The sequence below is a fragment of the Ambystoma mexicanum genome, chromosome 12, assembly GCF_040938575.1.
Source record: "Ambystoma mexicanum isolate Mex_15411 chromosome 12, UKY_AmexF1_1, whole genome shotgun sequence".
NCBI classification, from domain to species: domain Eukaryota; kingdom Metazoa; phylum Chordata; class Amphibia; order Caudata; family Ambystomatidae; genus Ambystoma; species Ambystoma mexicanum.
This window is the reverse complement of record NC_090936.1, coordinates 860,747,600-860,773,649: the sequence shown is the minus strand read 5'-3', so window position 1 is coordinate 860,773,649 and position 26,050 is coordinate 860,747,600.

The window sequence follows — 26,050 nt, the reverse complement described above, 5'->3', positions numbered from 1 at the left end:
ATGATTTGGACATGAGTTGGGCCTGGTGGAGGGTGCCCCTGGATGCTGGGGGGTGGGGGTGCAGGGGGACATGAGTGGGGGCCTGGTGGAGGATGCCCCTGGATGCAGGGGGTGGGGGTGGGGGTGCAGGGAGACAGGAGTGGGGGCCTGGTGGAGGGTGCCCCTGGATGCAGTGGGGTGGGGGTGCAGGGAGACAGGAGTAGGGGCCTGGTGGAGGGTGCCTCTGGATGCAGGGGGGTGGGGTGCAGGGAGACAGGAGTAGGGGCCTGATGGAGGGTGCCCCTGGATGCAGGGGGGTGGGGGTGCAGGGAGACAGGAGTGGGGGCCTGGTGGAGGGTGCCCCTGGATGCAGGGGGGTGGGGGTGCAGGGAGACAGGTGTGGGGGCCTGGTGGAGGGTGCCCCTGGATGCTGGGGGGTGGGGGTGCAGGGAGACATGAGTTGGACATGAGTGGGGGCCTGTTGGAGGGTGCCCCTGGATGTTGTGGGGTGGGGGTGCAGGGGGACATGAGTTGGACAGGAGTGGGGGCCTGATGGAGGGTGCCCCTGGATGTAGGGGGGTGGGGGTGCAGGGAGACAGGAGTGGGGGCCTGGTGGAGGTTGCCCCAGGATGCAGGGGGGTGGGGGTGCAGGGAGACAGGAGTGGGGCCTGGTGGAGGGTGCCCCTGGATGCAGTGGGCTGGGGGTGCAGGGAGACAGTAGTGGGGGCCTGGTGGAGGGTGCCCCTGGATTCAGGGGGGTGGGGGTGCAGGGAGACAGGAGTGGGGCCTGTGGAGGGTGCCCCTGGATGCAGGGGGTTGGGGTGCAGGGAGACAGGAGTGGGGGCCTGGTGTCGGGTGCCCCTGGATGCCAGGGGGCTGGGGATGCAGGGAGACAGGAGTGGGGGCCTGGGGTGCAGGGAGACATGAGTTGGACATGAGTGGGGGCCTGGTGGAGGGTGCCCCTGGATGCTGTGGGGTGGGGGTGCAGGGGGACATGAGTTGGACATGAGTGGGGGCCTGGTGGAGGGTGCCCCTGGATGCAGGGGGGGTGGGGGTGCAGGGAGACATGAGTGGGGGCCTGGTGGAGGGTGCCCCTGGGTGCTGTGGGGTGGGGGTGCAGGGGGACATGAGTTGGACATGTGTGGGGGCCTGGTGGAGGTGCCCCTGGATGCAGGGGGGTGGGGGTGCAGGGAGACTGGAGTGGGGGCCTGGTGGACGGTGCCCCCGGATGCAGGGGGGTGGGGGTCCAGGGAGAAAGGAGTGGGGGCCTGGTGGAGGGTGCCCCTGGATGCCAGGGGGGTGGGGATGCAGGGAGACAGGAGTGGGGACCTGGTGGAGGGTGCCCCTGGATGCAGGGGAGTGGGGGGGCAGGGAGACATGAGTGGGGGCCTGGTGGAGGGTGCCCCTGGATGCAGGGGGTGGGGTGCAGGGAGACTGGAGCGGGGCCTGGTGGAGGGTGCCCCTGGATGCAGTGGGCTGGGGGTGCAGGGAGACAGGAGTGGGGGCCTGGTGGAGGGTGCCCCTGGATGCAGGGCGGTGGGGGTGCAGGGAGACAGGAGTGGGGCCTGTGGAGGGTGCCCCTGGATGCAGGGGGGTGGGGGTGCAGGGAGACAGGAGTGAGGGCCTGGTGGAGGGTGCCCCTGGATGCCAGGGGGGTGGGGATGAAGGGAGACAGGAGTGGGGGCCTGGGGTGCAGGGAGACATGAGTTGGACAAGAGTGGGGGCCTGGTGGAGGGTGCCCCTGGATGCTGTGGGGTGGGGGTGCAGGGGGACATGAGTTGGACATGAGTGGGGGCCTGGTGGAGGGTGCCCCTGGATGCAGGGGGATGGGGGTGCAGGGAGACATGAGTGGGGGCCTGGTGGAGGGTGCCCCTGGGTGCTGTGGGGTGGGGGTGCAGGGGGACATGAGTTTGACATGTGTGGGGGCCTGGTGGAGGTGCCCCTGGATGCAGGGAGGTGGGGGTGCAGGGAGACAGGAGTGGGGGCCTGGTGGACGGTGCCCCCGGATGCAGGGGGGTGGGGGTCCAGGGAGAAAGGAGTGGGGGCCTGGTGGAGGGTGCCCCTGGATGCCAGGGGGGTGGGGATGCAGGGCGACAGGAGTGGGGGCCTGGTGGAGTGTGCCCCTGGATGCAGGGGAGTGGGGGTGCAGGGAGACATGAGTGGGGGCCTGGTGGAGGGTGCCCCTGGATGCAGCGGGGGTGCAGGGGGACATGAGTTGGACATGAGTTGGGCCTGGTGGAGGGTGCCCCTGGATGCTGGGGGGTGGGGGTGCAGGGGGACATGAGTGGGGGCCTGGTGGAGGATGCCCCTGGATGCAGGGGGTGGGGGTGCAGGGAGACAGGAGTGGGAGCCTGGTGGAGGGTGCCCCTGGATGCGGTGGGGGTGCAGGGAGACAGGAGTAGGGGCCTGGTGGAGGGTTCCCCTGGATGCAGAGGGGTGGGGGTGCAGGGAGACAGGAGTAGGGGCCTGGTGGAGGGTGCCCCTGGATGCAGGGGGTTGGGGGTGCAGGGAGACAGGAGTGGGGGCCTGGTGGAGGGTGCCCCTGGATGCTGGGTGGGGGTGCAGGGAGACATGAGTTGGACATGAGTGGGGGCCTGGTGGAGGGTGCCCGTGGATGCTGTGGGGTGGGGGTGTAGGGGGACATGAGTTGGACAGGACTGGGGGCCTGGTGGAGGGTGCCCCCGGATGCAGGGGGGTGGCGGTGCTGGGAGACAGGAGTGGGGGCCTGGTGGAGGGTGCCCCTGGATGCTGGGGGGTGGGGGTGCAGGGAGACAGGAGTGGGGGCATGGTGGAGGGTGCCCCTGATGCTGAGGGGTGGGGATGCAGGAGACATGAGTTGGACATGAGTGGGGGCCTGGTGGAGGGTGCCCCTGGATGCTGTGGGGTGAGGGTGCAGGGGGACATGAGTTGGGCAGGAGTGGGGGCCTGGTGGAGGGTGCCCCTGGATGCAGGGGGGTGGGGGTGCAGGGAGACAGGAGTGTGGGCCTGGTGGAGGGTGCCCCTGGATGCAGGGGGGTGGGGGTGCAGGGAGACATGAGTGGGGGCATGGTGGAGGGTGCCCCTGGATGCTGTGGGGTGGGGGTGCAGGGGGAAATGAGCTGGACATGAGTGGGGGCCTGGTGGAGGGTGCCCCTGGATGCAGGGGGGTGGGGGTGCAGGGAGACAGGAGTGGGGGCCTGGTGGAGGGTGCCCCTGGATGCAGGGGTGTGGGGGTGCAGGGAGACAGGAGTGGGGGCCTGGTGGAGGGTGCCCCTGGATGCAGGGGGGTGGGGGTGCAGGGAGACAAGAGTGGGGGCCTGGTGGAGGGTGCCCCTAGATGCAGGGAGGTGGGGGTGCAGGGAGACATGAGTGGGGGCTTGGTGGAGGGTACCCCTGGATGCAGGGGGGGTGCAGGGGGACATGAGTTGGACATGAGTTTGGCCTGGTGAAGGGTGCCCCTGGATGCTGGGGGTGGGGGTGCAGGGGGACATGAGTGGGGGCCTGGTGGAGGGTGCCCCTGGATGCAGGGGGTAGGGGTGCAGGGAGACAGGAGTGGGGGCCTGCTGGAGGGTGCCCCTGGATGTATTGGGGTGGGGGTGCAGGGAGACAGGAGTAGGGGCCTGGTGGAGGGTGCCCCTGGATGCAGGGGGGTGGGGGTGCAGGGAGACATGAGTTGGACATGAGTGGGGGCCTGGTGGAGGGTGCCCCTGGATGCTGTGGGGTGGGGGTGCAGAGGGACATGAGTTGGACAGGAATGGGGGCCTGGTGGAGGGTGCCCCTGGATGCAGGGGGGTGGGTGCTAGGCGGAAACCTGTGCAGTTCCCTCTGGGACCACTGCAAAAGATTTAGTACTACAGGCGTTGGCGGTGAACCCACTTGGTAGCAGTCTGCACCAGACAGATTCACGTGGTAGCTGTGGATGAGCAGTCAGACTTCTCTCAAGAAAAGTTGAGCAGTATGTGGAGTATACAAAATAGGGCAATTCTTCACAGCAAGACAAGCAAACACGCAACGAGGCTTAGTGTAAAGATATTAAGGCATTTATTTATAACAGAACATCTATGAAAAACACTAAGGCAAATCACGGCAAACAAATCAAACACAATTACACTACGAAGTAGAAAACGATCAATCCCCCTAGCAATATTTCGACAACTCTAGGTTCTACCGGTATCACTTATTTTCAGACAGAGGTGTATACCTCAACCTAGATGACACTCGAACATTAGTTAGGACGGGAGAGAAAAAGATAGGCAGGTCATGAAATCAACACAGTTCAATCCTTCGTGGATTAAATGCAAGGCAGGAAGGCAAGAATCACAATAGATCATAAAGTTCAGAGGCCAGGCCCACTCGGAGAGAGGCAAGGCGCGATGTCCCAAAAAGTCTCTAGAGGAGATGCATTCAAGTCTTTGTCGCAAAGTGTTATTGGCAGGTTGAACCAGTACAGAGCTATAAATGAGAAAAGCTTGGAGGCGACCCAACGGAAAGGAGAGGATTAAGACACCTCACTCGAACAGATCGAAAGGGAAGCCAGGCGGACACGGTACCTTATTGTGGAGAGCAGCTCCGGCGGGGGTAGATCTTCCTGGTCGTGGATGCACGTCGGGTCTTTGCCAAGAGTAGAGAGGTTCTCGTCGTCGAAGAAAAAGGAAGTCCGGTGCACCACCAGGGAAGACACCAGCCGCGGAATGCTCCGTCACAAGGCAGCAGCTTTTGGTCACGGTACAGGGGTAGTGGCTATCCGGTTGCCGGGGTGCTCTGCACGGGCAATTCGACCACTGCGTCCTGAGGCAAATAAAAAGCAAAGGGGACTGGTTGTTCCCACCAGTCAGGGGAAGAGACTCTCCGGCAGGGAGATCTCCTCTGTCGTCGGGAAGTGGTGAGTCGGTTCCGCAGGGCTCCACCGGAGGTGTCGTCGTGCAGGTCGGCTCAGCGTTACCCTCGTCGGATTCTTAGGTCCTGTGGCGACTTCTGAAGATCCAGTCCCAAAAGCCCTGCTTTTATGCAGAAAACCCCCATTCATTCAGCCTAGCTGTCAATCAACACATGCTAAGTGGTGAGCGAGAACGCTCACCAATTGGGCCAATCACTCCAGAGTGCGACCTGAGTTGGCAAGGCAACTCGGTCCAGGGTGCCTAAACCCCCTCCCACACCCCTGAGGTACCCCAGACAGAATGGCACCACTTTGGAGGGTCTCTGTACAGAGGCCCGCCAAAAGTGGATTAAAGGGCTCAACCTTTGGTTTAGGAGTCACAGAGACGAACACAGACGCCATTTTACAAACCGAGTTCTGGCAGAAAATACCATCCGATAAACCTATTTAGGATAAGTAGACCGGGGGTATGTTGGAGGTTAACGAGAAAAAGTATCAATCTCCAACAATGGGACGAATCCCATAGGGTTATGCTCGGGGTCGAACATAACAAGTAGTTTCCACTGCCACCAGCCAAAACTCGACGAGGGGGGACGGGACAGTGCCCCCTCGAGTAACAGGTCTAGGAGTAATCGAATTACCCCTACTAGTACGTCCACAATAAGATGGTTTGTACCAGTCCTGTTAGTAAATTTAGGTCTAGTAAAGCCAATGGTGACTTTACATGCCCGGGGAGACAGTAGTCAGTCCCCGGGTATGGAGTCTATGGTGGGGGTCCGCTAGGACGCCCCGGTGTTACGGCACGTAGGGTGCGGTGTAACACACATAGAAAAACATATGAGACCCTATGGAGTAAAAGACCCCATAGCCCATCGAACACATTGACATCTCAAAGGAATTACACACACATACATGTCCAAGAGTGGGAGAAAAGAGTCTCACTCTTGGCAGGATGGAAAAAAATAAACTCCAGAAATCCAGCAAAGCTGCTGGGGGACTCACTAGGTTAGGAAATTCAGCCTAAACAGAGAATTCTCCCTAACACTCGCCCCCCCCAGACTAAGGGACAGGAGGATTTAATCCACTCCTGGATGAATCTCATACCTCTAGTCGATGACATACATCCTAGAGAGACCATCAGCATTTTGGTGGTGACACCCTGACCTGTGCTCAATGGTGAAATCAAACCCTTGCAGGCAGATCGACCATCTCAATAGTTTTGGGTTTTCCCCTTTCATTTGCATTAACCATCTCAAGGGTTGGTGGTCAGTCTGAATGACAAAAGTAGAACCATACAAGTACGGTCTAAACTTCTTCAGAGCCCACACGATAGCAAAGCACTCTCTTTCGATTGTTGCCCACCTTGTTTCAGGATCCTTCAGCTTGCGGCTGATGAAGCAAACGGGGTGCTCCCTACCTTTCCCATCCAGTTGACTGAGTACGGCACCTATCCCTACATTGGAAGCATCTGTCTGCACAATGAAGTGTTGGCGGTAATCAGGAGCTCTGAGTACTGGGGCTTGGCAAAGAGCCTTTTTCAGGTTTTCAAAAGCCTGATTGCACTCCTCATTCCATTTAAACTTTTTAGGGAATTTGGGCGAGGAGATGACATTCAGTGGAGAAGCTATGGTCCCATAGTTCTCTATGAAATTCCTGTAATACCCGGTGAGGCCTAGGAAGGCTCTCACCTGGGTTTGAGTAGTCGGTGTTGTCCAATTTTGCACAGCTTCAATCTTACTGAGCAAAGGCCTTATTTCTCCACCGCCTACCTCATGCCCAAGATAGACTACCTTACTCTGTCCAATTTGGCATTTACTCGCCTTTATGGTCAGATTGGCTCGTCCAAGAGCCTGCAAAACATCTCTCAGGTGGGTTACATGTTCTTCCCAGGAATTGCTGAACACTGCGATGTCATCCAAGTATGCCATGCAGAAGTCCTCCATCCCATTCAGAACCTGGTTTACCATCCGTTGAAACGTAGCAGGTGCATTTTTCAATCCGAATGGCATTACCTTAAACTGGTATAAGCCAACGGGGGTAGAAAATGCAGTTTTCTCCTTGGCATGGTCTGTCAGGGCTATTTGCCAATAGCCTGACGTCAAGTCAAATGTGCCGAGGAACTTGGCTGCACCAAGTTTATCCACCAACTCATCTGTTCTTGGCAAAGGATGGGCATCAGTCTTGGTGACTGCATTAAGAGCTCTATAATCCACGCAGAATCTAAGCTCTTTAGATCCGGCCTTTGGTACTAACACAACTAGGCTAGACCATGGACTAGTAGAGGGCTCTATTACCCCGAGATCGAGCATCTTGCTGACCTCACCTTTGATGTGGGTTTGTACGTTCTCTGACATTCTGTATCCTCTGCTCTTGACCGGCAGACAGTCACCAGTGAGTATGTCGTGCTGGCCCCAAGGGGTCAAGCCTGGCGAAAGCGAGAACAGAGGGGCAAACTGATTCAACATCGATTTGCACTCTTCTTGTTGCTCGGGTGTCAGATTGGAGGAGAGATTTACTCCTTCCATTTTTTTGTCTAAAGGTAAGCCTCTGAGGAGATCCGGAAGAGCTTCACTCTCTTCTTCTTCCTCGGATGATGCTAGAAGCAACGCTCCTACATCAGGTCGTGAGACATACGCTTTAAGTCGGTTGGTGTGAAAGACTGTCGGAGCCTCCTTGGGATTGCCCAAGTCCACCAGATAGTTAACCTCTCCGAGTTTACCCACTACTCGGAAGGTCCCATCCACTTATCTTGCAAGGCCCTCTGCCTTGTTGGGATCATAACGAGAACAAGCTGGTCTTGAGTGAACTCAACCATGTTAGCCTTTTGATCGTGCCAGTGCTTGACCAATGCTTGTCCAGCTTTCAAGTTATCGCTTGCTTCCGTCATCATGTGTGACATTCTCCTCCGGAGACCTATCACATAGTCAGTCACTCTGACTGGCTTGGGGGAAGGAGCACTCTCCAACCCCTCCTTAATCAGGGCCAATGGACCTCTGACGGGATGACCATAGAGTAGTTCGAAGGGAGAGTAACCTACTCCCTCCTGAGGGACTTCTCTATAAGCAAAGAGAAGGCATGGCAGTAGACGGTCCCACTTACGCTTAAGGGGTTCCTCTAAAGCACCTATCATGCTCTTCATGGTTCGGTTGAACTGTTCCACCAACCCATTGGTTTGTGGGTGGTAAGCTGTTGAGAACTTGTAGTAACTCCACAGGTTTTCCACATGGCTTTCATGTAGTGGGACATAAAGTTTGACCCCCTATCAGAGATTACTTCCTTAGGAAACCCGACCCTAGTAAAAATACCAAGGAGGGCCTTAGCCACAGCCAGAGCTATAACAGTCCTCATAGGAATTGCCTCAGGATACCTAGTAGCATGGTCTACTACAACAAGTATAAACCTGTTGCCTGAGGAGGTTGGAGGATCAAGGGGACCAACAATGTCAATCCCTACTCTCTCAAATGGGACTCCCACGACTGGGTGAGGCACTAAAGGTGCCACATTCTTGGAACCAACCTTACCAGAGGTCTGGCAGGTGTGGAAGCTCCTGCAGTGTTTTTCTACTTCGGCCCCCATCTTTGGCCAATAGAAGTAGAGAGAGAGCCTTTCCTTAGTCTTCTTGAAACTCAAGTGACCAGCCAAAGGAATCACATGGGCTAACTGCAAGAACTGTGGTCTGTTCTCTTGGGGTACTGCAAGTCGTTTGTAGTCTCCAGGTGCAGACTCGGTCGGTTCACTGTAGAAGAGGCCATCTTCCCAGTGCAACCTGTGTTTCCCAGGCTCTTGCCCTTCAGCCTGAGCTTCTGCCTGGTGGTGAAGACCTTCCAGAGTTGGACATTCTCTCTGTTCCTTACTGAAGTCTGCCCTGCTGGGTCCACCTTCTGCCAGTAACGACTGCAGCTCAGGATGGTCAACAGGATCCAGATCTCCAATGAGTTCCTGGCCTTCCATTAGCTCTTCCTCAGAGTCTTATTCTACCACGCAGGGTTGTACCTCCCTCTCAGCCTCGGCTGGAGGTGGAGTTACGGGTGTGACTTTGGACAACCGCGGTGAAGTCCGTGTCGGCTGCACTGGAATGCTGGCGGCTGGTTTCGGGATAGAAGTCTTAGGTTTCCCTTTCGCTTCTGATTTCTTGGAGACAGCGGCCGACAATTCCAGTGGAGCAGGAGTGATATCTTTCTTCATCATCTCCTGGAGAGTTCCGCGCATGGTCCTCTCTCTTGCAGGTCTGGTTAGCTCCTGTAACCGTTTACTAGGAGGTCTGGGAGTATGCGATACAACTCCGAGAATTTTCAAATCGTTACCCAACAGTACGCGTCCTGGTACCTCACTCTGTATGCTGACAGATATCTTCACAGTCATGTCGTTACACTGGATGAGAACTGGTAATTGGGGAAGCATCTGCACAAGCCCTCCAGCTAACTTGGTGAGGCATTTGGGTGCCTTGGCAACATCCTCAGCCAGAAAAAACGATTTATCCACCACAGTTATGCTGGCCCCAGTGTCCCTAATGGCAGGCGTCTCCTGACCATTCACCTGGACACTGTCCTTATAATACTCTTTAGTATTATCGGGGATAGAATTATAGACATCTAAATTCTGTTGTTCCCACAACCCCAGAGATACTAAAGAAACGCTGGCTGAGACTCCAATGGGTTCGTCAGCTAGCAGTAGAAAGTTTCCACTTGCCATTTGGACTTCCTCCTCTGGAGCGAATGCTAAGGAGACAAGCTGGACCCCTGAAGGTTTACCCTTACATCTGGGATCTCCTTTCACGTGGTCAGTCGAGCCACAAACAAAGCATTTACCAAATGCTTTCTGGAATGGTGGCTTGTTCTGCCCTCCTTCCGGTTTGGCACCAGAAGGCATACTATTCTGCTGTGGTTTTCCCGGTGGCTTACCCTTCTGGTTTTGTTTGGGGCCCTTTTTGGAATGCGAGCTATTAGAATTCTCTTTTGAGTCTTTTTTAGGCTGTTTTCCCTCACCCTTTTTTTGCGTTGCCCCAGAATCCTTATGAGTAGCCCTGTTGGCAACCCACAAGTCAGCAGCCTTTGCTAGCTCCCTGAAATCCAATTCCTTCAAATCAGCCAAGTGCTGTCTGAGCTCAGGAGAACAGGCATCATAAATAGACTCCAACATAAAAAGATTTCTCATACCCTCATAAGTGTTCACTTTGTAACCCTTAATCCATCCCTCTAAGATTTTCAACCCTTCACTCACCCAGGTAGCCCAAGGGGTACCATCATGCTTTTTGAGGGTTCTAAACCTCTTAAGATACTGGGAAGGGGTCTTCCCGAATCTAGCTATTAAAGCTAGTTTCACACTTTCGTAATCCGTCTTATCCGCCTCCCCCAACTCCATTACCACATCAGTCGCAACAGGAGGGAGCCTAGAGAACAACCAGGGAAGCAAAGCATTCACGGTGATGTCCTGGAGCCCATGATTGTATTCAAACAGTTTCAACCAATCCAACACATTAAATCTCGGTTCATACATACCCACTAATTCCTTCGGCATCCGGGGTCTTTTGGGACTGGAGCTCCTAGAGGAACCAGAGGAGAGAGAAGCATTTTCCATAGACAACTTTTTCATCTCTAACTCGTGATTAAGTTCTATTCCCCTGAGTCTTAACTCAGCTTGCTTCTGCTCAGCCTGGGCATTCATCCGTCTGAACTCGAGCTCTTGGTTTCGTTCAGATTGGGCCAAGAACCGTTTGTATTCTAGTTCGAGCTTCATTTTTTCAAGTTCAAAATAAGCAGGGTTACTTGTGGGACCTGGTATGGGCCCCATAGGCACAGCTGGTAAGGCGGGTAGAGGAGCAGGTGAGACAGTTTCGTTAGCCTCGCCGTCCTCGTCAGCCTCTTCATCGCTATCATCAGAATTACGATTCAGATCAACACCATCACTATTATCTACAGTTGCTGGAGAGATTGGTTCCTCTGAACCAGTACCCAGACTTTGGTTCGCCAGCAATCTCTCGATTAGTTCTAACTTCTTGCCTCTTACAGAAAGATTCTCTTGCCTACAGAGAGCTCGCAAACTCTCAGTATTTTCACCTGACAAAGACTCTTGACTGTAAGTTTCCATTGTAGACATGTTTTTGAAAGTTGCTTTTTGTGGAAAGTTTTGTGGTTAGTTATCCTACAGTGTCGAAAAGCACTCTAAACTGTATACTCGATACAAATCCCACCGCTGCCACCAGTGTTAGGCGGAAACCTGTGCAGTTCCCTCTGGGACCACTGCAAAAGATTTAGGACTACATGCGTTGGAGGTGAACCCACTTGGTAGCAGTCTGCACCACACAGATTCACGTGGTAGCTGTGGCTGAGCAGTCAGACTTCTCTCAAGAAAAGATGAGCAGTATGTGGAGTATACAAAATAGGGCAATTCTTCACAGCAAGACAAGCAAACACGCAACGAGGCTTAGTGTAAAGATATTAAGGCATTTATTTATAACAGAACATCTATGAAAAACACTAAGGCAAATCACGGCAAATCAATCAAACAAAATTACTCTACGAAGTAGAAAACGATCAATCCCCCTAGCAATATTTCGACAACTCTAGGATCTACCGGTATCACTTATTTTCAGACAGAGGTGTATACCTCAACCTAGATGACACTCGAACATTAGTTAGGACGGGAGAGAAAAAGACAGGCAGGTCATGAAATCAGCACAGTTCAATCCTTCGCGGATAAAATGCAAGGGAGGAAGGCAAGAATCACAATAGATCATAAAGTTCAGAGGCCAGGCCCACTCGGAGAGAGGCAAGGCGCGATGTCCCAAAAAGTCTCTAGAGGAGATGCATTCAAGTCTTTGTAGCAAATTGTTATCGGCAGGTTGAACCAGTTCAGAACTATAAATGAGAAAAGCTTGGAGGCGACCCAACGGAAAGGAGAGGATTAAGACACCTCACTCGAACCGATCGAAAGGGAAGCCAGGCGGACACGGTACCTTATTGTGGAGAGCAGCTCTGGCGGGGGCAGATGTTCCTGGTGGTGGATGCGCGTCGGGTCTTTGCCAAGAGTAGAGAGGTTCTCGTCATTGAAGAAAAAGGAAGTCCGGTGCACCACCAGGGAAGAGACCAGCCGCGGAGTGCTCCGTCACAAGGCACCACCTTTTGGTCACGGTACAGGGGTAGTAGCTATCCGGTTGCCGGGGTGCTCTGCACGGGCAATTCGACCACTGCGTCCTGAGGCAAATAAAAAGCAAAGGGGACTGGTTGTTCCCACCAGTCAGGGGAAGAGACTCTCCGGCAGGGAGATCTCGTCTGTCGTCGGGAAGTGGTGAGTCGGTTCCGCAGGGCTCCACCGGAGGTGTCGTCGTGCAGTCGGCTCAGTGTTACTCTCGTCGGATTCTTAGGTCCTGTGGCGACTTCTGAAGATCCAGTCACAAAAGCCCTGCTTTTATGCAGAAAACCCCCATTCATTCAGCCTAGCTGTCAGTCAACACATGCTAAGTGGTGAACGGGAACGCTCACCACTTGGGCCAATCACTCCAGAGTGCGACCTGAGTTGGCAAGGCAACTCGGTCCAGGGTGCCTAAACCCCCTCCCACACCCCTGAGGTAACGTAGACAGAATGGCACCACTTTGGCGGGTCTCTGTACAGAGGCCCGCCAAAAGTGGAACAAAGGGCTCAACCTTTGGTTTAGGAGTCACAGAGACGAACACAGACGCCATTTTACAAACCGAGTTCTGGCAGAAAATACCATCCGATAAACTTATTTAGGATATGTAGACCGGGGGTATGTTGGAGGTTAACGAGAAAAAGTATCAATCTCCAACAATGGGACGAATCCCATAGGGTTATGCTCTGGGTCGAACATAACAAGTAGTTTCCACTGCCACCAGCCAAAACTCGACGAGGGGGGACGGGACAGTGCCCCCTCGAGTAACAGGTCTAGGAGTAATCTAATTACCCCTACTAGTACGTCCACAATAAAATGGTTTGTACCAGTCCTGTTAGTAAATTTAGGTCTAGTAAAGCCAATGGTGACTTTACATGCCCGGGGAGACAGTAGTCAGTCCCCGGGTATGGAGTCTATGGTGGGGGTCCGCTAGGCGCCCCGATGTTACGGCACGTAGGGTGCGGTGTAACACACATAGAAAAACATATGAGACCCTATGGAGTAAAAGACCCCATAGCCCATCGAACACATTGACATCTCAAAGGAATTACACACACATACATGTCCGAGAGTGGGAGAAAAGAGTCTCACTCTTGGCAGGATGGAAAAAAAACAAACTCCAGAAATCCAGCAAAGCTGCTGTGGGACTCACTAGGTTAGGAAATTCAGCCTAAACAGAGAATTCTCCCTAAAAATGGGGGTGCAGGGAGACAGGAGTGGGGGCCTGGTGGAGGGTGCCCCTGGATGCTGGGGGGTGGGGGTGCAGGGAGACATGAGTTGGACATGAGTGGGGGCCTGGTGGAGGGTGCCCCTGGATGCTGTGGGGTGGGGGTGCAGGGGGACATGAGTTGGACAGGAGTGGGGGCCTGGTGGAGGGTGCCCCTGGATGCAGGGGGGTGGGGGTGCAGGGAGACAGGAGTGGGGGCCTGGTGGAGGGTGCCCCTGGATGCAGGGGGGTGGGGGTGCAGGGAGACATGAGTGGGGGCCTCGTGGAGGGAGCCCCTGGATGCAGGGGGTGAGGGTGCAGTGAGACAGGAGTGGGGGCCTGGTGGAGGGTGCCCCTGGATGCTGGGGGGTGGGGGTGCAGGAGACATGAGTTGGACATGAGTGGGGGCCTGGTGGAGGGTGACCCTGGATGCAGGGGGGTGGTGGTGCAGGGAGACAGGAGTGGGGGCCTGGTGGAGGGTGCCCTTGGATGCAGGGGGGTGGGGGTGCAGGGAGACATGAGTGGGGGCCTGGTGGAGGGTGCCCCTGGATGCTGTGGGGTGGGGGTGCAGGGGGACATGAGTTGGACATGAGTGGGGGCCTGGTGGAGGGTGCCCCTGGATGCAGGCGGGTGGGGGTGAGGGAGACAGGAGTGGGGGCCTGGTGGAGGGTGCCCCTGGATGCAGGGGGGTGGGGGTGCAGGGAGACATGAGTGGGGGCCTGGTGGAGGTTGCCCCTGGATGCAGGGGGGTGGGGTGCAGGGAGACAGGAGTGGGGGCCTGGTGGAGGGTGCCCCTGGATGCAGGGGGGAGGGGGTGCAGGGAGACAAGAGTGGGGGCCTGGTGGAGGGTGCACCTGGTGCAGGGGGGTTGGGGTGCAGGGAGACATGAGTGGGGGCCTCGTGGAGGGAGCCCCTGGATGCAGGGGGGTGAGGGTGCAGTGAGACAGGAGTGGGGGCCTGGTGGAGGGTGCCCCTGGATGCTGGGGGGTGGGGGTGCAGGAGACATGAGTTGGACATGAGTGGGGGCCTGGTGGAGGGTGCCCCTGGATGCAGGGGGGTGGTGGTGCAGGGAGACAGGAGTGGGGGCCTGGTGGAGGGTGCCCTTGGATGCAGGGTGGTGGGGGTGCAGGGAGACATGAGTGGGGGCCTGGTGGAGGGTGCCCCTGGATGCTGTGGGGTGGGGGTGCAGGGGGACATGAGTTGGACATGAGTGGGGGCCTGGTGGAGGGTGCCCCTGGATGCAGGGGGGTGGGGGTGCAGGGAGACAAGAGTGGGGGCCTGGTGGAGGGTGCCCCTGGATGCAGGGGGGTGGGGGTGCAGGGAGACATGAGTGGGGGCCTGGTGGAGGGTGCCCCTGGATGCAGGGGGGGTGCAGGGGGACATGAGTTGGACATGAGTTGGGCCTGGTGGAGGGTGCCCCTGGATGTTGGGGGGTGGGGGTGCAGAGGGACATGAGTGGGGGCCTGGTGGAGGGTGCCCCTGGATGCAGGGGGTAGGGGTGCAGGGAGACAGGAGTGAGGGCCTGGTGGAGGGTGCCCCTGGATGCAGTGGGGTGGGGGTGCAGGGAGACAGGAGTAGGGGCCTGGTGGAGCGTGCCCCTGGATGCAGGGGGGTGCAGGGAGACAAGAGTGGGGGCCTGGTGGAGGGTGCCCCTGGATGCAGGGGGGTGGGGGTGCAGGGAGACAGGAGTGGGGGCCTGGTGGAGGGTGCCCCTGGATGCAGGGGGGTGGGGGTGCAGGGAGACAGGAGTGGGGGCCTGGTGGAGGGTGCCCCTGGATGCTGGGGGGTGGGGGTGCAGGGAGACATAAGTTGGACATGAGTGGGGCCTGGTGGAGGGTGCCCCTGGATGCTGTGGGGTGGGGGTGCAGGGGGGCATGTGTTGGACAGGAGTGGGGGCCTGGTGGAGGGTGCCCCTGGATGCAGGGGGGGTGGGGGTGCAGGGAGACTGGAGTGGGGGCCTGGTGGAGGGTGCCCCTGGATGCAGGGGGGTGGGGGTGCAGGGAGACAGGAGTGGGGGCCTGGTGGAGGGTGCCCCTGGATGCCGTGGGCTGGGGGTGCAGGGAGACAGGAGTGGGGGCCTGATGGAGGGTGCCCCTGGATGCAGGGGGATGGGGGTGCAGGGAGGCAGGAGTGGGGGCCTGTGGAGGGTGCCCCTGGATGCAGGGGGGTGGGGGTGCAGGGAAACAGGAGTGGGGGCCTGGTGGAGGGTGCCCCTGGATGCCAGGGGGGTGGGGATGCAGGGAGACAGGAGTGGGGCCCTGGTGGAGGGTGCACCTGGATGCAGGGGGGTGGGGGTGCAGGGAGACATGAGTGGGAGCCTGATGGAGGGTGCCCCTGGATGCAGGGGGGTTCAGGGGGACATGAGTTGGACATGAGTTGGGTCTGGTGGAGGGTGCCCCTGGATGCTGGGGGGTGGGGTGCAGGGGGACATGAGTTGGACATGAGTGGGGGCCTGGTGGAGGGTGCCCCTGGATGCTGTGGGGTGGGGGTGCAGGGGGACATGAGTTGGACAGGAGTGGGGGCCTGGTGGAGGGTGCCCCTGGATGCAGGGGGGTGGGGGTTCAGGGAAATAGGAGTGGGGGCCTGGTGGAGGGTGCCCCTGGATGCAGGGGGGTGGGGGTGCAGGGAGACATGAGTTGAACATGAGTGGGGGCCTGGTGGAGGGTGCCCCTGGATGCTGTGGGGTGGGGGTGCAGGGGGACATGAGTTGGACAGGAGTGGGGGCCTGGTGGAGGGTGCCCCTGGATGCAGCGGGGTGGGGGTGCAGGGAGACAGGAGTGGGGGCCTGGTGGAGGGTGCCCCTGGATGCAGGGGGGTGGGGGTGCAGGGAGACATGAGTGGGGGCCTGGTGGAGGGTGCCCCTGGATGCTTTGGGGTGGGGGTGCAGGGGGACATGAGTTGGACATGAGTGGGGGCCTGGTGGAGGGTGCCCCTGGATGCAGGGGGGTGGGGTGCAGGGAGACAGGAGTGGGGGCCTGGTGGACGGTGCCCCCGGATGCAGGGGGGTGGGGGTCCAGGGAGAAAGGAGTGGGGGCCTGGTGGAGGGTGCCCCTGGATGCCAGGGGGGTGGGGATGCAGGAAGACAGGAGTGGGGACCTGGTGGAGGGTGCCCCTGGATGCAGGGGAGTGGGGGGGCAGGGAGACATGAGTGGGGGCCTGGTGGAGGGTGCCCCTGGATGCAGGGGGTAGGGTGCACGGAGACTGGAGCGGGGCCTGGTGGAGGGTGCCCCTGGATGCAGTGGGCTGGGGGTGCAGGGAGACAGGAGTGGGGGCCTGGTGGAGGGTGCCCCTGGATGCAGGGCGGTGGGGGTGCAGGGAGACAGGAGTGGGGCCTGTGGAGGGTGCCCCTGGATGCAGGGGGGTGGGGGTGCAGGGAGACAGGAGTGAGGGCCTGGTGGAGGGTGCCCCTGGATGCCAGGGGGGTGGGGATGAAGGGAGACAGGAGTGGGGGCCTGGGGTGCAGGGAGACATGAGTTGGACAAGAGTGGGGGCCTGGTGGAGGGTGCCCCTGGATGCTGTGGGGTGGGGGTGCAGGGGGACATGAGTTGGACATGAGTGGGGGCCTGGTGGAGGGTGCCCCTGGATGCAGGGGGATGGGGGTGCAGGGAGACATGAGTGGGGGCCTGGTGGAGGGTGCCCCTGGGTGCTGTGGGGTGGGGGTGCAGGGGGACATGAGTTTGACATGTGTGGGGGCCTGGTGGAGGTGCCCCTGGATGCAGGGAGGTGGGGGTGCAGGGAGACAGGAGTGGGGGCCTGGTGGACGGTGCCCCCGGATGCAGGGGGGTGGGGGTCCAGGGAGAAAGGAGTGGGGGCCTGGTGGAGGGTGCCCCTGGATGCCAGGGGGGTGGGGATGCAGGGCGACAGGAGTGGGGGCCTGGTGGAGGGTGCCCCTGGATGCAGGGGAGTGGGGGTGCAGGGAGACATGAGTGGGGGCCTGGTGGAGGGTGCCCCTGGATGCAGCGGGGGTGCAGGGGGACATGAGTTGGACATGAGTTGGGCCTGGTGGAGGGTGCCCCTGGATGCTGGGGGGTGGGGGTGCAGGGGGACATGAGTGGGGGCCTGGTGGAGGATGCCCCTGGATGCAGGGGGTGGGGGTGCAGGGAGACAGGAGTGGGAGCCTGGTGGAGGGTGCCCCTGGATGCGGTGGGGGTGCAGGGAGACAGGAGTAGGGGCCTGGTGGAGGGTTCCCCTGGATGCAGAGGGGTGGGGGTGCAGGGAGACAGGAGTAGGGGCCTGGTGGAGGGTGCCCCTGGATGCAGGGGGGTGGGGGTCCAGGGAGAAAGGAGTGGGGGCCTGGTGGAGGGTGCCCCTGGATGCCAGGGGGGTGGGGATGCAGGGCGACAGGAGTGGGGGCCTGGTGGAGGGTGCCCCTGGATGCAGGGGAGTGGGGGTGCAGGGAGACATGAGTGGGGGCCTGGTGGAGGGTGCCCCTGGATGCAGGGGGGGCAGGGAGACAAGAGTGGGGGCCTGGTGGAGGGTGCCCCTGGATGCAGGGGGGTGGGGGTGCAGGGAGACAGGAGTGGGGGCCTGGTGGAGGGTGCCCCTGGATGCAGGGGGGTGGGGGTGCAGGGAGACAGGAGTGGGGGCCTGGTGGAGGGTGCCCCTGGATGCTGGGGGGTGGGGGTGCAGGGAGACATAAGTTGGACATGAGTGGGGCCTGGTGGAGGGTGCCCCTGGATGCTGTGGGGTGGGGGTGCAGGGGGGCATGTGTTGGACAGGAGTGGGGGCCTGGTGGAGGGTGCCCCTGGATGCAGGGGGGGTGGGGGTGCAGGGAGACTGGAGTGGGGGCCTGGTGGAGGGTGCCCCTGGATGCAGGGGGGTGGGGGTGCAGGGAGACAGGAGTGGGGGCCTGGTGGAGGGTGCCCCTGGATGCCGTGGGCTGGGGGTGCAGGGAGACAGGAGTGGGGGCCTGATGGAGGGTGCCCCTGGATGCAGGGGGATGGGGGTGCAGGGAGGCAGGAGTGGGGGCCTGTGGAGGGTGCCCCTGGATGCAGGGGGGTGGGGGTGCAGGGAAACAGGAGTGGGGGCCTGGTGGAGGGTGCCCCTGGATGCCAGGGGGGTGGGGATGCAGGGAGACAGGAGTGGGGCCCTGGTGGAGGGTGCACCTGGATGCAGGGGGGTGGGGGTGCAGGGAGACATGAGTGGGAGCCTGATGGAGGGTGCCCCTGGATGCAGGGGGGTTCAGGGGGACATGAGTTGGACATGAGTTGGGCCTGGTGGAGGGTGCCCCTGGATGCTGGGGGGTGGGGTGCAGGGGGACATGAGTTGGACATGAGTGGGGGCCTGGTGGAGGGTGCCCCTGGATGCTGTGGGGTGGGGGTGCAGGGGGACATGAGTTGGACAGGAGTGGGGGCCTGGTGGAGGGTGCCCCTGGATGCAGGGGGGTGGGGGTTCAGGGAAATAGGAGTGGGGGCCTGGTGGAGGGTGCCCCTGGATGCAGGGGGGTGGGGGTGCAGGGAGACATGAGTTGGACATGAGTGGGGGCCTGGTGGAGGGTGCCCCTGGATGCTGTGGGGTGGGGGTGCAGGGGGACATGAGTTGGACAGGAGTGGGGGCCTGGTGGAGGGTGCCCCTGGATGCAGCGGGGTGGGGGTGCAGGGAGACAGGAGTGGGGGCCTGGTGGAGGGTGCCCCTGGATGCAGGGGGGTGGGGGTGCAGGGAGACATGAGTGGGGGCCTGGTGGAGGGTGCCCCTGGATGCTTTGGGGTGGGGGTGCAGGGGGACATGAGTTGGACATGAGTGGGGGCCTGGTGGAGGGTGCCCCTGGATGCAGGGGGGTGGGGTGCAGGGAGACAGGAGTGGGGGCCTGGTGGACGGTGCCCCCGGATGCAGGGGGGTGGGGGTCCAGGGAGAAAGGAGTGGGGGCCTGGTGGAGGGTGCCCCTGGATGCCAGGGGGGTGGGGATGCAGGAAGACAGGAGTGGGGACCTGGTGGAGGGTGCCCCTGGATGCAGGGGAGTGGGGGGGTAGGGAGACATGAGTGGGGGCCTGGTGGAGGGTGCCCCTGGATGCAGGGGGTGGGGTGCAGGGAGACTGGAGCGGGGCCTGGTGGAGGGTGCCCCTGGATGCAGTGGGCTGGGGGTGCAGGGAGACAGGAGTGGGGGCCTGGTGGAGGGTGCCCCTGGATGCAGGGCGGTGGGGGTGCAGGGAGACAGGAGTGGGGCCTGTGGAGGGTGCCCCTGGATGCAGGGGGGTGGGGGTGCAGGGAGACAGGAGTGAGGGCCTGGTGGAGGGTGCCCCTGGATGCCAGGGGGGTGGGGATGAAGGGAGACAGGAGTGGGGGCCTGGGGTGCAGGGAGACATGAGTTGGACAAGAGTGGGGGCCTGGTGGAGGGTGCCCCTGGATGCTGTGGGGTGGGGGTGCAGGGGGACATGAGTTGGACATGAGTGGGGGCCTGGTGGAGGGTGCCCCTGGATGCAGGGGGATGGGGGTGCAGGGAGACATGAGTGGGGGCCTGGTGGAGGGTGCCCCTGGGTGCTGTGGGGTGGGGGTGCAGGGGGACATGAGTTTGACATGTGTGGGGGCCTGGTGGAGGTGCCCCTGGATGCAGGGAGGTGGGGGTGCAGGGAGACAGGAGTGGGGGCCTGGTGGACGGTGCCCCCGGATGCAGGGGGGTGGGGGTCCAGGGAGAAAGGAGTGGGGGCCTGGTGGAGGGTGCCCCTGGATGCCAGGGGGGTGGGGATGCAGGGCGACAGGAGTGGGGGCCTGGTGGAGGGTGCCCCTGGATGCAGGGGAGTGGGGGTGCAGGGAGACATGAGTGGGGGCCTGGTGGAGGGTGCCCCTGGATGCAGCGGGGGTGCAGGGGGACATGAGTTGGACATGAGTTGGGCCTGGTGGAGGGTGCCCCTGGATGCTGGGGGGTGGGGGTGCAGGGGGACATGAGTGGGGGCCTGGTGGAGGATGCCCCTGGATGCAGGGGGTGGGGGTGCAGGGAGACAGGAGTGGGAGCCTGGTGGAGGGTGCCCCTGGATGCGGTGGGGGTGCAGGGAGACAGGAGTAGGGGCCTGGTGGAGGGTTCCCCTGGATGCAGAGGGGTGGGGGTGCAGGGAGACAGGAGTAGGGGCCTGGTGGAGGGTGCCCCTGGATGCAGGGGGTTGGGGGTGCAGGGAGACAGGAGTGGGGGCCTGGTGGAGGGTGCCCCTGGATGCTGGGTGGGGGTGCAGGGAGACATGAGTTGGACATGAGTGGGGGCCTGGTGGAGGGTGCCCGTGGATGCTGTGGGGTGGGGGTGTAGGGGGACATGAGTTGGACAGGACTGGGGGCCTGGTGGAGGGTGCCCCCGGATGCAGGGGGGTGGCGGTGCTGGGAGACAGGAGTGGGGGCCTGGTGGAGGGTGCCCCTGGATGCTGGGGGGTGGGGGTGCAGGGAGACAGGAGTGGGGGCATGGTGGAGGGTGCCCCTGATGCTGAGGGGTGGGGATGCAGGAGACATGAGTTGGACATGAGTGGGGGCCTGGTGGAGGGTGCCCCTGGATGCTGTGGGGTGAGGGTGCAGGGGGACATGAGTTGGGCAGGAGTGGGGGCCTGGTGGAGGGTGCCCCTGGATGCAGGGGGGTGGGGGTGCAGGGAGACAGGAGTGTGGGCCTGGTGGAGGGTGCCCCTGGATGCAGGGGGGTGGGGGTGCAGGGAGACATGAGTGGGGGCATGGTGGAGGGTGCCCCTGGATGCTGTGGGGTGGGGGTGCAGGGGGACATGAGCTGGACATGAGTGGGGGCCTGGTGGAGGGTGCCCCTGGATGCAGGGGGTGGGGGTGCAGGGAGACAGGAGTGGGGGCCTGGTGGAGGGTGCCCCTGGATGCAGGGGTGTGGGGGTGCAGGGAGACAGGAGTGGGGGCCTGGTGGAGGGTGCCCCTGGATGCAGGGGGGTGGGGGTGCAGGGAGACAAGAGTGGGGGCCTGGTGGAGGGTGCCCCTAGATGCAGGGAGGTGGGGGTGCAGGGAGACATGAGTGGGGGCTTGGTGGAGGGTACCCCTGGATGCAGGGGGGGTGCAGGGGGACATGAGTTGGACATGAGTTTGGCCTGGTGAAGGGTGCCCCTGGATGCTGGGGGTGGGGGTGCAGGGGGACATGAGTGGGGGCCTGGTGGAGGGTGCCCCTGGATGCAGGGGGTAGGGGTGCAGGGAGACAGGAGTGGGGGCCTGCTGGAGGGTGCCCCTGGATGTATTGGGGTGGGGGTGCAGGGAGACAGGAGTAGGGGCCTGGTGGAGGGTGCCCCTGGATGCAGGGGGGTGGGGGTGCAGGGAGACATGAGTTGGACATGAGTGGGGGCCTGGTGGAGGGTGCCCCTGGATGCTGTGGGGTGGGGGTGCAGAGGGACATGAGTTGGACAGGAATGGGGGCCTGGTGGAGGGTGCCCCTGGATGCAGGGGGATGGGTGCTAGGCGGAAACCTGTGCAGTTCCCTCTGGGACCACTGCAAAAGATTTAGGACTACAGGCGTTGGCGGTGAACCCACTTGGTAGCAGTCTGCACCAGACAGATTCACGTGGTAGCTGTGGATGAGCAGTCAGACTTCTCTCAAGAAAAGTTGAGCAGTATGTGGAGTATACAAAATAGGGCAATTCTTCACAGCAAGACAAGCAAACACGCAACGAGGCTTAGTGTAAAGATATTAAGGCATTTATTTATAACAGAACATCTATGAAAAACACTAAGGCAAATCACGGCAAACAAATCAAACACAATTACACTACGAAGTAGAAAACGATCAATCCCCCTAGCAATATTTCGACAACTCTAGGTTCTACCGGTATCACTTATTTTCAGACAGAGGTGTATACCTCAACCTAGATGACACTCGAACATTAGTTAGGACGGGAGAGAAAAAGATAGGCAGGTCATGAAATCAACACAGTTCAATCCTTCGTGGATTAAATGCAAGGCAGGAAGGCAAGAATCACAATAGATCATAAAGTTCAGAGGCCAGGCCCACTCGGAGAGAGGCAAGGCGCGATGTCCCAAAAAGTCTCTAGAGGAGATGCATTCAAGTCTTTGTCGCAAAGTGTTATTGGCAGGTTGAACCAGTACAGAGCTATAAATGAGAAAAGCTTGGAGGCGACCCAACGGAAAGGAGAGGATTAAGACACCTCACTCGAACAGATCGAAAGGGAAGCCAGGCGGACACGGTACCTTATTGTGGAGAGCAGCTCCGGCGGGGGTAGATCTTCCTGGTGGTGGATGCACGTCGGGTCTTTTCCAAGAGTAGAGAGGTTCTCGTCGTCGAAGAAAAAGGAAGTCCGGTGCACCACCAGGGAAGACACCAGCCGCGGAATGCTCCGTCACAAGGCAGCAGCTTTTGGTCGCGGTACAGGGGTAGTGGCTATCCGGTTGCCGGGGTGCTCTGCACGGGCAATTCGACCACTGCGTCCTGAGGCAAATAAAAAGCAAAGGGGACTGGTTGTTCCCACCAGTCAGGGGAAGAGACTCTCCGGCAGGGAGATCTCCTCTGTCGTCGGGAAGTGGTGAGTCGGTTCCGCAGGGCTCCACCGGAGGTGTCGTCGTGCAGGTCGGCTCAGCGTTACCCTCGTCGGATTCTTAGGTCCTGTGGCGACTTCTGAAGATCGAGTCCCAAAAGCCCTGCTTTTATGCAGAAAACCCCCATTCATTCAGCCTAGCTGTCAATCAACACATGCTAAGTGGTGAGCGAGAACGCTCACCACTTGGGCCAATCACTCCAGAGTGCGACCTGAGTTGGCAAGGCAACTCGGTCCAGGGTGCCTAAACCCCCTCCCACACCCCTGAGGTACCCCAAACAGAATGGCACCACTTTGGAGGGTCTCTGTACAGAGGCCCGCCAAAAGTGGATTAAAGGGCTCAACCTTTGGTTTAGGAGTCACAGAGACGAACACAGACGCCATTTTACAAACGGAGTTCTGGCAGAAAATACCATCCGATAAACTTATTTAGGATAAGTAGACCGGGGGTATGTTGGAGGTTAACGAGAAAAAGTATCAATCTCCAACAATGGGACGAATCCCATAGGGTTATGCTCGGGGTCGAACATAACAAGTAGTTTCCACTGCCACCAGCCAAAACTCGACGAGGGGGGACGGGACAGTGCCCCCTCGAGTAACAGGTCTAGGAGTAATCGAATTACCCCTACTAGTACGTCCACAATAAGATGGTTTGTACCAGTCCTGTTAGTAAATTTAGGTCTAGTAAAGCCAATGGTGACTTTACATGCCCGGGGAGACAGTAGTCAGTCCCCGGGTATGGAGTCTATGGTGGGGGTCCGCTAGGACGCCCCGGTGTTACGGCACGTAGGGTGCGGTGTAACACACATAGAAAAACATATGAGACCCTATGGAGTAAAAGACCCCATAGCCCATCGAACACATTGACATCTCAAAGGAATTACACACACATACATGTCCAAGAGTGGGAGAAAAGAGTCTCACTCTTGGCAGGATGGAAAAAACAAACTCCAGAAATCCAGCAAAGCTGCTGGGGGACTCACTAGGTTAGGAAATTCAGCCTAAACAGAGAATTCTCCCTAACACTCGCCCCCCCCAGACTAAGGGACAGGAGGATTTAATCCACTCCTGGATGAATCTCATACCTCTAGTCAATGACATACATCCTAGAGAGACCATCAGCATTTTGGTGGTGACACCCTGACCTGTGCTCAATGGTGAAATCAAACCCTTGCAGGCAGATCGACCATCTCAATAGTTTTGGGTTTTCCCCTTTCATTTGCATTAACCATCTCAAGGGTTGGTGGTCAGTCTGAATGACAAAAGTAGAACCATACAAGTACGGTCTAAACTTCTTCAGAGCCCACACGATAGCAAAGCACTCTCTTTCGATTGTTGCCCACCTTGTTTCAGGATCCTTCAGCTTGCGGCTGATGAAGCAAACGGGGTGCTCCCTACCTTTCCCATCCAGTTGACTGAGTACGGCACCTATCCCTACATTGGAAGCATCTGTCTGCACAATGAAGTGTTGGCGGTAATCAGGAGCTCTGAGTACTGGGGCTTGGCAAAGAGCCTTTTTCAGGTTTTCAAAAGCCTGATTGCACTCCTCATTCCATTTAAACTTTTTAGGGAATTTGGGCGAGGAGATGACATTCAGTGGAGAAGCTATGGTCCCATAGTTCTCTATGAAATTCCTGTAATACCCGGTGAGGCCTAGGAAGGCTCTCACCTGGGTTTGAGTAGTCGGTGTTGTCCAATTTTGCACAGCTTCAATCTTACTGAGCCAAGGCCTTATTTCTCCACCGCCTACCTCATGCCCAAGATAGACTACCTTACTCTGTCCAATTTGGCATTTACTCGCCTTTATGGTCAGATTGGCTCGTCGAAGAGCCTGCAAAACATCTCTCAGGTGGGTTACATGTTCTTCCCAGGAATTGCTGAACACTGCGATGTCATCCAAGTATGCCATGCAGAAGTCCTCCATCCCATTCAGAACCTGGTTTACCATCCGTTGAAACGTAGCAGGTGCATTTTTCAATCCGAATGGCATTACCTTAAACTGGTATAAGCCAACGGGGGTAGAAAATGCAGTTTTCTCCTTGGCATGGTCTGTCAGGGCTATTTGCCAATAGCCTGACGTCAAGTCAAATGTGCCGAGGAACTTGGCTGCGCCAAGTTTATCCACCAACTCATCTGTTCTTGGCAAAGGATGGGCATCAGTCTTGGTGACTGCATTAAGAGCTCTATAATCCACGCAGAATCTAAGCTCTTTAGATCCGGCCTTTGGTACTAACACAACTAGGCTAGACCATGGACTAGTAGAGGGCTCTATTACCCCGAGATCGAGCATCTTGCTGACCTCACCTTTGATGTGGGTTTGTACGTTCTCTGACATTCTGTATCCTCTGCTCTTGACCGGCAGACAGTCACCAGTGAGTATGTCGTGCTGGCCCCAAGGGGTCAAGCCTGGCGAAAGCGAGAACAGAGGGGCAAACTGATTCAACATCGATTTGCACTCTTCTTGTTGCTCGGGTGTCAGATTGGAGGAGAGATTTACTCCTTCCATTTTTTTGTCTAAAGGTAAGCCTCTGAGGAGATCCGGAAGAGCTTCACTCTCTTCTTCTTCCTCGGATGATGCTAGAAGCAACGCTCCTACATCAGGTCGTGAGACATACGCTTTAAGTCGGTTGGTGTGAAAGACTGTCGGAGCCTCCTTGGGATTGCCCAAGTCCACCAGATAGTTAACCTCTCCGAGTTTACCCACTACTCGGAAGGTCCCATCCACTTATCTTGCAAGGCCCTCTGCCTTGTTGGGATCATAACGAGAACAAGCTGGTCTTGAGTGAACTCAACCATGTTAGCCTTTTGATCGTGCCAGTGCTTGACCAATGCTTGTCCAGCTTTCAAGTTATCGCTTGCTTCCGTCATCATGTGTGACATTCTCCTCCGGAGACCTATCACGTAGTCAGTCACTCTGACTGGCTTGGGGGAAGGAGCACTCTCCAACCCCTCCTTAATCAGGGCCAATGGACCTCTGACGGGATGACCATAGAGTAGTTCGAAGGGAGAGTAACCTACTCCCTCCTGAGGGACTTCTCTATAAGCAAAGAGAAGGCATGGCAGTAGACGGTCCCACTTACGCTTAAGGGGTTCCTCTAAAGCACCTATCATGCTCTTCATGGTTCGGTTGAACTGTTCCACCAACCCATTGGTTTGTGGGTGGTAAGCTGTTGAGAACTTGTAGTAACTCCACAGGTTTTCCACATGGCTTTCATGTAGTGGGACATAAAGTTTGACCCCCTATCAGAGATTACTTCCTTAGGAAACCCGACCCTAGTAAAAATACCAAGGAGGGCCTTAGCCACAGCCAGAGCTATAACAGTCCTCATAGGAATTGCCTCAGGATACCTAGTAGCATGGTCTACTACAACAAGTATAAACCTGTTGCCTGAGGAGGTTGGAGGATCAAG